Source organism: Lactuca saligna, chromosome 6 (genome assembly GCF_052625555.1).
Source record: "Lactuca saligna cultivar CGN05327 chromosome 6, ASM5262555v1, whole genome shotgun sequence".
Classification (NCBI taxonomy): Eukaryota; Viridiplantae; Streptophyta; class Magnoliopsida; order Asterales; family Asteraceae; genus Lactuca; species Lactuca saligna.
The window spans coordinates 31,657,501-31,669,060 of NC_136422.1; positions in this window are offsets into that span (position 1 = coordinate 31,657,501).

Below are 11,560 nucleotides of genomic sequence, written 5' to 3' on the forward strand. Positions count from 1 at the left end.
CTGCTTTGATTGTGCAGGAAGATGATGATGAATTTGGACGTGTTGAAGTTTGGTCCACTGATTCCGAAGATGATGAGGTTCGAAAGCCCACACGTGATGGATGTTTTGTGGCAAAGTCGGAAGCATCAGAGTACGAAGGAAGGTGTCTGATGGTTTAGAGAGATGTCTTGGAACAAAGGGGAACACTATTCATGGCGGCCAAACCTCTGAAAAACTGTTTTGATGTGATACCTATTTCTAAAAAGGTGAGTGAATGCAAGAAGTTCATCAAAAAGGTACACTCTATACTACAATCTCTCAATAATCCTGTTACTTGTTACGAATCTGAATTAGATGATTTAAATTATACTTACACTAATTTTAGCAATAGTTTAAAGAGAACATGTCTAAGTAATTCTAACCTAAGTTATCAAATCAGTAGGGTAACGAATAAAAGTGAAGAGAGAAGGATGTGGATAGAGAAGTTGGAGTTAGAGCTAACTAGGTCAAAAGATGATGTCATTTACCTTAAGAAAGACAATTTAGCACTTTTGAAACAAAGAAACATTTTTTGTTTAATTACAAAATGTTTGTATTTCAACATCACTCAACTGTATCTTGATTGTGAAATAGGTAAAAATATACATAAAATGATTTTACCCTTTCTTGAATTGAAAGAGGATGAAACCGATGCAGAATGCAATAAGTGCGAATCTATTGTGTCCTCTGATGATGTTTCCGAATCTTACAAAATTGGGCTTGATAAAATTGAAGCTTATATTCAGTCCAAGGAACACAAAATTTTGATTCATTGTGCACAAAATTAACTTCGGAAAATACTTTTGATGCTGAAAATGGTTTTGAATTTGATGAAAGCAACATGAGTGAAATTTCTATGGAGGAAGAGATAGATTGTTCCGAATTTATAAAGAAAGAACCCGAACCACAAAAAAACTTGATTTATGAAAATTATGTTGAATTTGTATGTATTGTTGAAAATAAAGGTTCAGAGGTTTTAAAAGCAAAATCAACGGTTTTTCCAAAAGTAAAAACAGTTCCGAATAAGGTGTTCGTAAAAACCGGATTGAACAAAAATCAAACTTCAGTACTAACATCCATAGTAGATGACGATAATACAAATGGGTGCGACAAATTCTTTTGGTCATAACCAATTGACAACTCTAATGAAACCAAAGGTCTTTCAGAATTAACCTTATGGAAAATGAAAGTGAGATATGTAGTAGAACCATTGAATTGCGTTAACCCTTGTTATGATAAAGCAGGTCCGGGTGGCACTAAAAATATCAAAAATGAAATGTCTTCCAAACTGACTGTTAAACCAATCAGAAAATGGAGACCTAGAACTAACATTCATAAGTCAGCTGAGGAATTAACTGCTAAAAAATAACAATTTGATGCTAGATATAGGAAGAACTTGCAAGAAAGAAAACGGTTCTGGAAAAACAAGAATTTCAATCACAATTTTGTTAATTAAAAAAGATCTTTGATTCATAATGCGAATTCTTCTCCTATTCAGAAACCGAAATCAAAATCTTTTTCAAAACCTTCGATTTCAACACCGTAAATTTCAAAATCAAAAGTTTCCAAGTCTCAAGTTTTCAAACCTATTGTGAATCAAAAATCCGATTATCCTACAAAAACAAATTTTTCAAAATATGTAAACACATTAAAAGATGTGAAGCGCAAATGTAAAATTGTTTCCGAACCTCACATAGGTCTCGAGGAATACAAAACAAACTTGAAAAGAGAAGCAAAGGAATTTGCGAAAAAGGTAGCTCAGCAACACAACAAATATAAACAAAGAAAAACTCCTTTTTGTGAAATTAACCTTGATGAAGATAAAATGAAAGTTTTCAAAATCTTTAAAGGAGAGAATAGTGTTTTGTTAAAAAGAACTTTTTGGGTTGATAAGAATACCACTTTTCCAGTTCTTAAGAAATTCTCACCAGGACCCAAAAAGCTTTGGGTTCCTAAATCTCTATGAATTTTGTAGGTTATTCGTGAAGAACAATACAACTCGGAATGGTTTATTGACAGTGGTTGTTCACGTCACATGACTGGAAGGAGAGAAGAGTTGAGGGAATTCCGATCGCTGAAGGAAGGTGGTAGAGTAAAGTTCAGAAATAATTCCACTGGAGAGATCAAAGGATATGGAATAATTACAAATAGTGAATTCTATATTTGGAAAGTAGCTAACCTGATAAGTGTTTCTCAACTAGTTGTAGGTACAAGGCTGAAAGTATCATTCAGTGATGAAGCATTAGAAATCATTGAGAAGAAAACAAATGCAATGCTTTTGAAATCCAAAAGGAAGCGAGACATGTTTCCTTTAAACATAAAACCGATCACCAGAAATCCTTACATATGCGTACTTACAAAACCATCTTCGGATGACAGTTAGCTATGGCACCGAAGGCTCTCGCATCTGAATTTCAAGGATATCAACAAACTTATACTTGGTGATCTTGTGCGATGACTGATTCTTTTGAAGTTTGAGAAGGAACATCTATGTGCTGCATGCGAGCTAGGAAAGCAAAGTCATAATCACTTGACTATTGTAAACACCAAAGTAATCGAGCCGCTAGAACTGTTACACATTGATCTATATGGTCCATCTGTCATTGAGAGCGTTGGTGGTAATAAATATATTCTAGTGATAGGCAATGATTTTTCAAGATTTACTTAGATTTATTTTCTTAGACAGAAATCAGATGCTACTTCGAAAATAAAGGACTTCATCAAGCAGATTGAGCTCAAAGTGTGAAGGCCCGTTCAAAACGTACGTACTAGAAACGGTTCAGAATTCAAAGACCAATTGTTTGAAGAATTCTTGACTGAAATAGGAGTCTCTCATAACTTCTTTGCTCCTTACACTCATCAGCAGAATGAAGTCGTTGAATAACAAAACTGATCTCTCTGTAAAGCTGAAAGGACTATGTTTCTTTTGCGAACCTTACACTTTTTTTATGGGTTGATGCTATTGGTGTTGGGTTTTAGCCATAAGAACTTTCCTATGTGCGCATGCAAAACCCTATTGCTTGGATCTAGGCTTTCTAATAAACATGCTTTTGAATCCAAGACTTCTAATGGCTAATTAGGTTAAACAACAACATTAAAACAGATCTAGAATCATACCTTTGAGTTCCTTGTTGATCTTCTTGTCTTGGAGCTTCTAGAGTCACAATTGTCACTCCTCTAATGGCTTACAAACACCAATAGCAAGCAAGATGATTTAGGAGAGAGGAGAGGGGATGGAATTCGACCAGAGGTTCCTTGCTTTAGGTTCTGAAAGGTTGTACACGAATTCCACATCCCAAGGGCCTATTTATACCTTTAGACTCCTTAAGGGTTTTTCCCTAAACCCTAATTGGATAATCTTCTCTTAAGGCTATCTAAATCCATTCCATAGATATCCTTATGGACGATTTTGAGCTATCCTAAAGCTCTTAGAATCCGTCCAAAGTGTATCTTAATGGATTTACAGTCCAAAGTCTAACTATCAAACAATTGACAGTTTATACCCTCTTATTTAATTAATCTCTTTAAGTCACCAAATTAATACCAATTAATTTATGACTTATATTAATCAAATAGCTAAATATTATTCCTTATAATATTTACTCTCTCTTAACAAATCATCCTTCAAGTTGCTATGGTGAAGGCAACCCAAAAGGACCATGCACCACCGAATATAGTTATAGCCTTAGACACTATTCCAACAGTCTCCCACTTGGATAAGTCTAGTAACTATACAAGTATAATACGGTTTGCAATCGTAGCTCTCAAAGACGCTGTCAACTCTGATCTAATCAATCTTGTCCTTTAGATAAGGGATCGTACAGTCCTCTGTTAGATATCATGCTGACAATCCTATGGAATGGTTAGTCTAGCATTTAGATTTCTCGATCTTCGATTTATTTGACATAGAACTTAATCGAACACATTAATTCAGTTCTGACCGGGCCCGGCACATAAGTCAAATCAAATCATCGAGTGGCCAAGATATCTCTTCTACCCTCTTAGGATAAAATTTACAGATAAACTTCGACTTATATGCATTTACTTATTCATTAACCAACTATACACAACAATGCGTTTTATAACATCAAGTTACTGATGCGTTTTCGCATTATCAATGCACAATCAATTAACAAATAATAAACCATATATCTAGGTTTTAAGACCATATGATATTATCGTCTCGCGATCACCTTTTATATCGTATTCCATAAGGTGATTCCAGCAAGCGCGGGTTTATTCCAATGCTCAAAACCAGTTCATAAGCACTCATGAACGTTGCAGCAACTCTTGCTATGTCTAACACCATTTAGACATTCTACACACCAATTCACGACAATCTTCATTCATATCTACTCCCAACATATGAACGATTGTGGACCATTTGAATAATTCGATTATTCCTAATAACTCAATTATTCTGGAAGTCAAAACATGCAAAGTGAAACAATAGTTAAACAATTAACATGTGATAGTAGCTTTACTTATAAATAAAAATTCTTTATCAAATGTCAATTACATTTATCTATTATACGTTTCTAATACTATCTAATCTATGCTAATATCATCCTTCAGCCCAATACTCCTAGCATGCTGCAAGTGCTTAACCCTACTCAGTCCCTTCGTAAGCGGATCTGCTGGGTTATCTTCTGATGATATCCTCTTCACTACGAGTTGTCCTTCTTCTACACGATGTCTAATGAAGTGATATTTTATGTCGATATGTCGAGATCTACCATGATCCCTTGGTTCCTTGGTCAAGGCAACCGCACCTTCGTTATCACAGAAAATCTCCATGGGCTCCTTTATGGCCGGCACAACTCCAAGATCACCGATGAAGTTCTTCAGCCATATTGCCTCCTTCGACGCTTCGCTCGCTGCGATGTACTCTGATTCGCACGTTGAATCAGCTACGGTTTCCTGCTTGGAACTTTTCCATGTCACTGCTCCTCCATTTAGGGTAAAGACCCAGCCCGACTGCGAATGATAGTTGTCCCTGTCGGTTTGAAAGCTGGCGTCACTATACCCTCGCACCTTCAAGTCATCACTCCCTCCAAGGACTAAGAACCATTCTTTCGTCCTCCGAAGGTACTTAAGGATGTTTTTCACCGCAATCCAATGTGCTTTGCCAGGGTTCCCTTGATATCTGCTAACCATGCTCAAAGCGAAGGCTACATTAGGGCGAGTACAATTCATAGCGTACATGATTGAGCCAACTGCGGAAGCGTATGGTACTTGGCTCATTTCTGCTATCTCAGCTTCGGTACTCGGACTTTGAGTCTTACTCAACTTGGCATTTCCTTGTATCGGTAGTTCTCCCTTCTTTGAGTTTTCCATACTAAAACGTTTTAGTACCTTCTCCAAGTAAGTATTCTGACTAAGTCCAATTAGTCTCTTACTTCTATCTCTTACTATCCTTATTCCCAAAATGTAAGAAGCCTCTCCGAGGTCCTTCATAGCGAAGCACTTCCCGAGCCAGGACTTAACCTCCTGCAGAGTCGGGATGTCGTTTCCTATGAGTAATATGTCATCGACATATAGAACGAGGAAGCTTACTATACTCCCACTGGCTTTGACATATACACAAGATTCGTCTTCGCTTCGTATAAATCCAAACTCTTTGACTTTCTCATCGAAGCAAAGATTCCATCTGCGAGATGCTTGCTTAAGTCCATAAATGGACTTCTCGAGCTTACACACTCTATTCGGATGCTTCGGATCCACAAACCCCTCTGGCTGAGCCATGTAAACATCCTCAGCCAACTTTCCGTTAAGGAAAGCGGTCTTGACATCCATTTGCCAAATCTCATAATCATGAAATGCGGCAATCGCTAGCATCACTCTAATAGATTTAATCTTCGCAACTGGTGAGAAGGTCTCATCATAGTCAACTCCGGGAGTTTGAGTAAAGCCCTTCGCAACCAATCGCGCTTTGTATGTGTGTACGTTCCCATCCACGTCGGTCTTCTTCTTGAAGATCCATTTGCACCCTACGGTCTTACGTTCGGGCACGTAATCAACCAAATTCCAAACTTGGTTATCGTACATGGATTGGATCTCGCTATCCATCGCCTCTTTCCATTTTGCAGACTCCGGGCCTGCCATGGCTTCCTTATAGCTATTAGGTTCATCAAGATTTATTAGTGTACCATCACTAATATACGTGTCCCCTTCGGTAGTAATATGAAAACCATAAAACTGGGGATGAACTCTAACTCTATCGGAACGTCGAAGAGGTAAGGATTCGTCAATCGGTTCAACTGGAGTTTCCTCCTCGGGTTGAAAGCCAGCGGTAGAGGTTCCTTCATCTATCGACTCTTGAATCTCTTCAAGTTCGATTTGCCTCCCACTATCTCCTTGGCTTATGAGTTCTCGCTCTCGGAAAACTCCTCTCCTCGCAACAAAGATAACATTATCTTTCGGTCTATAGAAGAGATATCCAAAGGAAGTTTGCGGGTAGCCGATGAAAATACATCGCTCACTTCGAGGTTCAAGCTTGTCGTGAGTATCTCGTCTTACGAAAGCCTCGCAACCCCAAACCTTGATATGTGCCAACGAGGGAGCTTTCCCCATCCACATCTCGTGAGGTGTTTTGGCAACCTTCTTGGTAGGGACTCGGTTAAGGATATGGGCGGCAGTCTCTAAGGCATACCCCCAAAAGAAGATAGGTAGTGAAGCACGACTCATCATAGAGCGAACCATATCCAATAAGGTTCGATTACGCCTTTCTGCCACACCATTCAATTGCGGTGTCCTAGGAGGCGTCAATTGCGAAACTATTCCACACTCCTTGAGATAATCGTGGAATTCAAGACTTAGGTACTCTCCTCCTCGATCGGATCGAAGCATCTTGATTTTCCTGCCCAATTGATTCTCCACTTCATTCTTGAACTCTTTGAACTTTTCAAAGGTTTCTGACTTTTGCTTGATTAAATAGATATACCCATATCTACTATAATCATCGGTAAAGGTCACATAGAAGCGGTTCCCATCCTTCGTGGTTGATCTAAAAGGTCCACATACATCGGTATGTATTAGGTCTAATAGTCCCTCACCCCTTTCACAAGTGCTCGTGAAGGGTGACTTAGTCATCTTTCCAAGCAAAGAAGACTCGCATGTGTCATCTTCCCTAAGGTCGAATGACTCCAACACTCCATCCTTTTGGAGTTGGGCTATGCGTTTCTTGTTGACATGTCCAAGACGACAATGCCACAAGGATGCTTTATCCATACTAGTGGAAGAATCAATATTCAAAACATCATTTCCTAAGTTATCAACAATCATAACAGTTTCATATATTCCATTACATGGTATAGCTTCAAAGTAAAAGACACCATTTAGATAAGCCAAAATAGAACCATTCTCATTATTAAAAGAAAATCTAAAACCTTGTCTATATAAACCATGAAATGAAATGATGTTTCTAGCCATTTCTGGCGAATAGCAACAATTGTTCAAATCTAAAACTAAACTATTCTTAAGCACTAAAGAATACACTCCAATCTTGGTCACAGGCGACGATCTTCTGTTCCCCATGATTAGATTGATCCTTCCTTGCTCCACATCCCTACTTCTTCTTAGTCCCTGCACATTAGAACAAATGTGATAACCACAACCGGTGTCAAGAACCCAAGAAATAGCATGATTAGAATCGTTAGATTTTATTGCATATATACCTGCGAAAGATGGCTTGATCTTTCCTTCCTTGATGGCTTGAAGGTAATCCGGGCAGCTTCTCTTCCAATGTCCTATCTTGTGGCAGTGGTGGCACTCTGCCTCCTTCGGGTTAGAGCAGGGCTTAGAGGGATCAACTTTGGTCCCACTAGAAGAGGAACCATCTCGGGCTTTCACCTTTCGATAGTTATTTGAAGAAGCTTTCCTCTTCTTTCCCTTCCCTTGACCAATAGCCAAGACAGGAGCAGCGGATGGATTGGGAGTTGGTGTAACAGACTTGTCCTTGAAATTGCTCTCAGCGACCCTCAAGAGACCTTGGAGTTTACTTAGAGTGACCTCCTCTTTGTTCATGTGGTAGGTCATCCTAAATTGATTGTACATCGGAGGCAAAGAGTGAAGCACCATGTCGATCGCCAAGTCTTCGCCGAAGTCAACATTTAACTTGCGAAGGCGGTCGACATACCTTTGCATCTTTTGCAAGTGCACGGTAAGAGATTCTCCATGACCCATCTTGGCGGAAATCATGTTCGTGAAGATCTCGTAACGCTCTTGTCTTGCGTTTTGGTGGTACCTCTCCAACAAGTCTTGATGCATCTCGTATGGATACATGTCCTCGTAGGACTTTTGGAATTCGGAGTTCATGGTGGCGATCATGATGCAATGTACTTTCGTCGCATCTCGCTCATGGGTTTCAAAGGCGGTGATTTCGGCGGGAGTAGCAACTTCGGGGTTGATTTTCTCGAGCTTCTCGTCGAGGACATACTCTTTATCCTCATAGCGAGCAATGGTGCGAATGTATCTTATCCATTCGCCAAAGTTCGTTCCATCGAAGGTGACCTTTTGGCAAAGGCTCATCAACGTGAAAGAACTAGCAGCAGCGTTGTTTGCGTTTGACATCTATAGAAAGGACAAAGATAGATTAGAACAAGAATCCCTAATTATCACCCAATAAGAAAAAATTAGGGCTAGGATCCAACAATAACATTTACATACTAGAAAAGGGATGCCGTAATCCAACATGCAAATAAATTGAAGGTAAGTGAATGACGATTCACTAATTCTCCATCACAAAACTTAAACTTTTAGTCCTAAGTGTTTTTGAGAATTCCTAGGTTCGGATGAGATTCATTGAACTATTCAATGGCATGTTTAAATCTCGATATGCCCCTCTTGTTTGTGACTGGGATGCCGAGGATCACAAAGCGGGTGTGAATTACCATGCAAATTCACATGGTGCTTTCATTGTTACGATCACCTATTCGATGTGCCGGTAAACCACACACGCTCCATCGAACTATGATAAACAATGAATCACCCTTTGCCACCTTTGCTTAGAACCAATTAGTGTGCCGGTAAACCACACACGCTCCACTAACATCTTAGCAAGGTGCAAAGTGTAATTTCATGGGATTGCATCAATTCACTTTTCCTAAAGTAACTAAGATTGGGAAATTTTAAAAAAAAGTTTTAGTTACTTCGTATTTCTTATTATACTTTTAATGAGAGGATGAGGTTGCCCTATCCTACCCATTCGGCTAACGACCCTCCACCAATCAAGCAAGCGGTGGGTGTGAGTGTACACCCATTAAGCGCCATTTTATAGGCCGCAACCTTATACCCACCTTATAGATCGGCTTCGTGAATGAGGCCTACTAGCGGTAAGACTAGCATTTAGTTATACATATATATATATATTATTCTAATAATATCATATAGGTATAGGGTTGCATTTTAAACTTTTCAAAATCTAGGGTTTGAAATTTAAGTTGTCTAAATTAAAGCTTTTAATCACAAATATAAATTTCAAAACCATAGGGTAGGTTTTAAACATTTAAAAACATAGAGGATCAAATAACAAATAATTCCAATTAACAATTAATATTCTAATTATCTTTATTTGATTTATCTTGATTTCTTTGAAGATAATTACCAAAATAATTAATTATTATCATATAAGGAAATTAAATATTTTATTAGATGATAAATATCTTTAATTAGATCAAGATAACAGTCATATTTATCAAAAAATCGGATTTACATTGATCTAATATGATTAAGGTAAGTTTCCATAAGATAATTATGAAATAATCCCGAATCTGGCCATTCCTGACGCTTGGACTCGCCGAGTGCACAAGGGGACTCGACGAGTCAGGCCTACTCGACGAGTCCACCTTGGAACTCGACGAGTCAGTGACTCAAAACCCAAAAAAATCGAATTTTGCAGGTTTGTTTCAGTTATTTAAGCAACAATTTGTAGAAAACCAATCTAGGCTCTGATACCACTATTGGGTTTTAGCCATAAGAACTTTCCTATGTGCGCATGCAAAACCCTATTGCTTGGATCTAGGCTTTCTAATAAACATGCTTTTGAATCCAAGACTTCTAATGGCTAATTAGGTTAAACAACAACATTAAAACAGATCTAGAATCATACCTTTGAGTTCCTTGTTGATCTTCTTGTCTTGGAGCTTCTAGAGTCACAATTGTCACTCCTCTAATGGCTTACAAACACCAATAGCAAGCAAGATGATTTAGGAGAGAGGAGAGGGGATGGAATTCGACCAGAGGTTCCTTGCTTTAGGTTCTGAAAGGTTGTACACGAATTCCACATCCCAAGGGCCTATTTATACCTTTAGACTCCTTAAGGGTTTTTCCCTAAACCCTAATTGGATAATCTTCTCTTAAGGCTATCTAAATCCATTCCATAGATATCCTTATGGACGATTTTGATCTATCCTAAAGCTCTTAGAATCCGTCCAAAGTGTATCTTAATGGATTTACAGTCCAAAGTCTAACTATCAAACAATTGACAGTTTATACCCTCTTATTTAATTAATCTCTTTAAGTCACCAAATTAATACCAATTAATTTATGACTTATATTAATCAAATAGCTAAATATTATTCCTTATAATATTTACTCTCTCTTAACAAATCATCCTTCAAGTTGCTATGGTGAAGGCAACCCAAAAGGACCATGCACCACCGAATATAGTTATAGCCTTAGACACTATTCCAACAATTGGAACTGCCTGTTTCACTTATAATCTCTCTCTAATAAATAAGACATTTCTTATAACACCTTATGAGATTCTCAATAAAAGAAAACCTAATGTTAAGTTCTTTCATGTCTTTGGTTCCAGATGTTTTATATTCAATTCCAAAGAGCAACAGGACAAATTTGATGTAAAAGCTGACGAAGGGATCTTTCTGGGGTACTCTCTTACTTCTAAGGCATATAGGGTATTGAATAAGAAATCCAAAAAGATAGAAGAAACCTATTATGTCACCTTTGATGATAACTATCTCAACAAGTATCAGAAGACTAATTGTACATCTGAGGAAATCTTTCCTTTTTCAAATCCGATGACAATTCCTCTTTTAAATCATTATGAGGAATTCAAGAATTTGTTTGATGATCCCGAGAAGGCTATTTCTTCATAATCAAATTGTAACGCCCGCAGATTCAGGCTAGTCAATTTAGAGACAAGAAGTGTCAAGAACGAATTTTTGATAGAATATAATTTAGAATAAATATTATTAACTAAGTTGTAGCATATGTCACAAGGGTTCCGTACATATAAAGAACATAGAAATCTGAGTTATAACGAAGAAGTTATGGCCTGTCGAAGTTTCACGAAAAAACCACCACGATGATGTGTGACGTAAAAAGTGAGTTCAAGATAAAATACTTTTTAGCCTTAGCAATCTAAAAGAAAGTCATAGTATTCGTTAAAACCAGGATCATACATAAAAAGAATGCCTAAATTTGACTTCGTATGAGAATGTTATGATTTTTCCAAGTTTCAGCATAGCAGTATGCAACCTGGAGTTTTAATAATAGATCGACCAATTTTCAGCCAACAAGA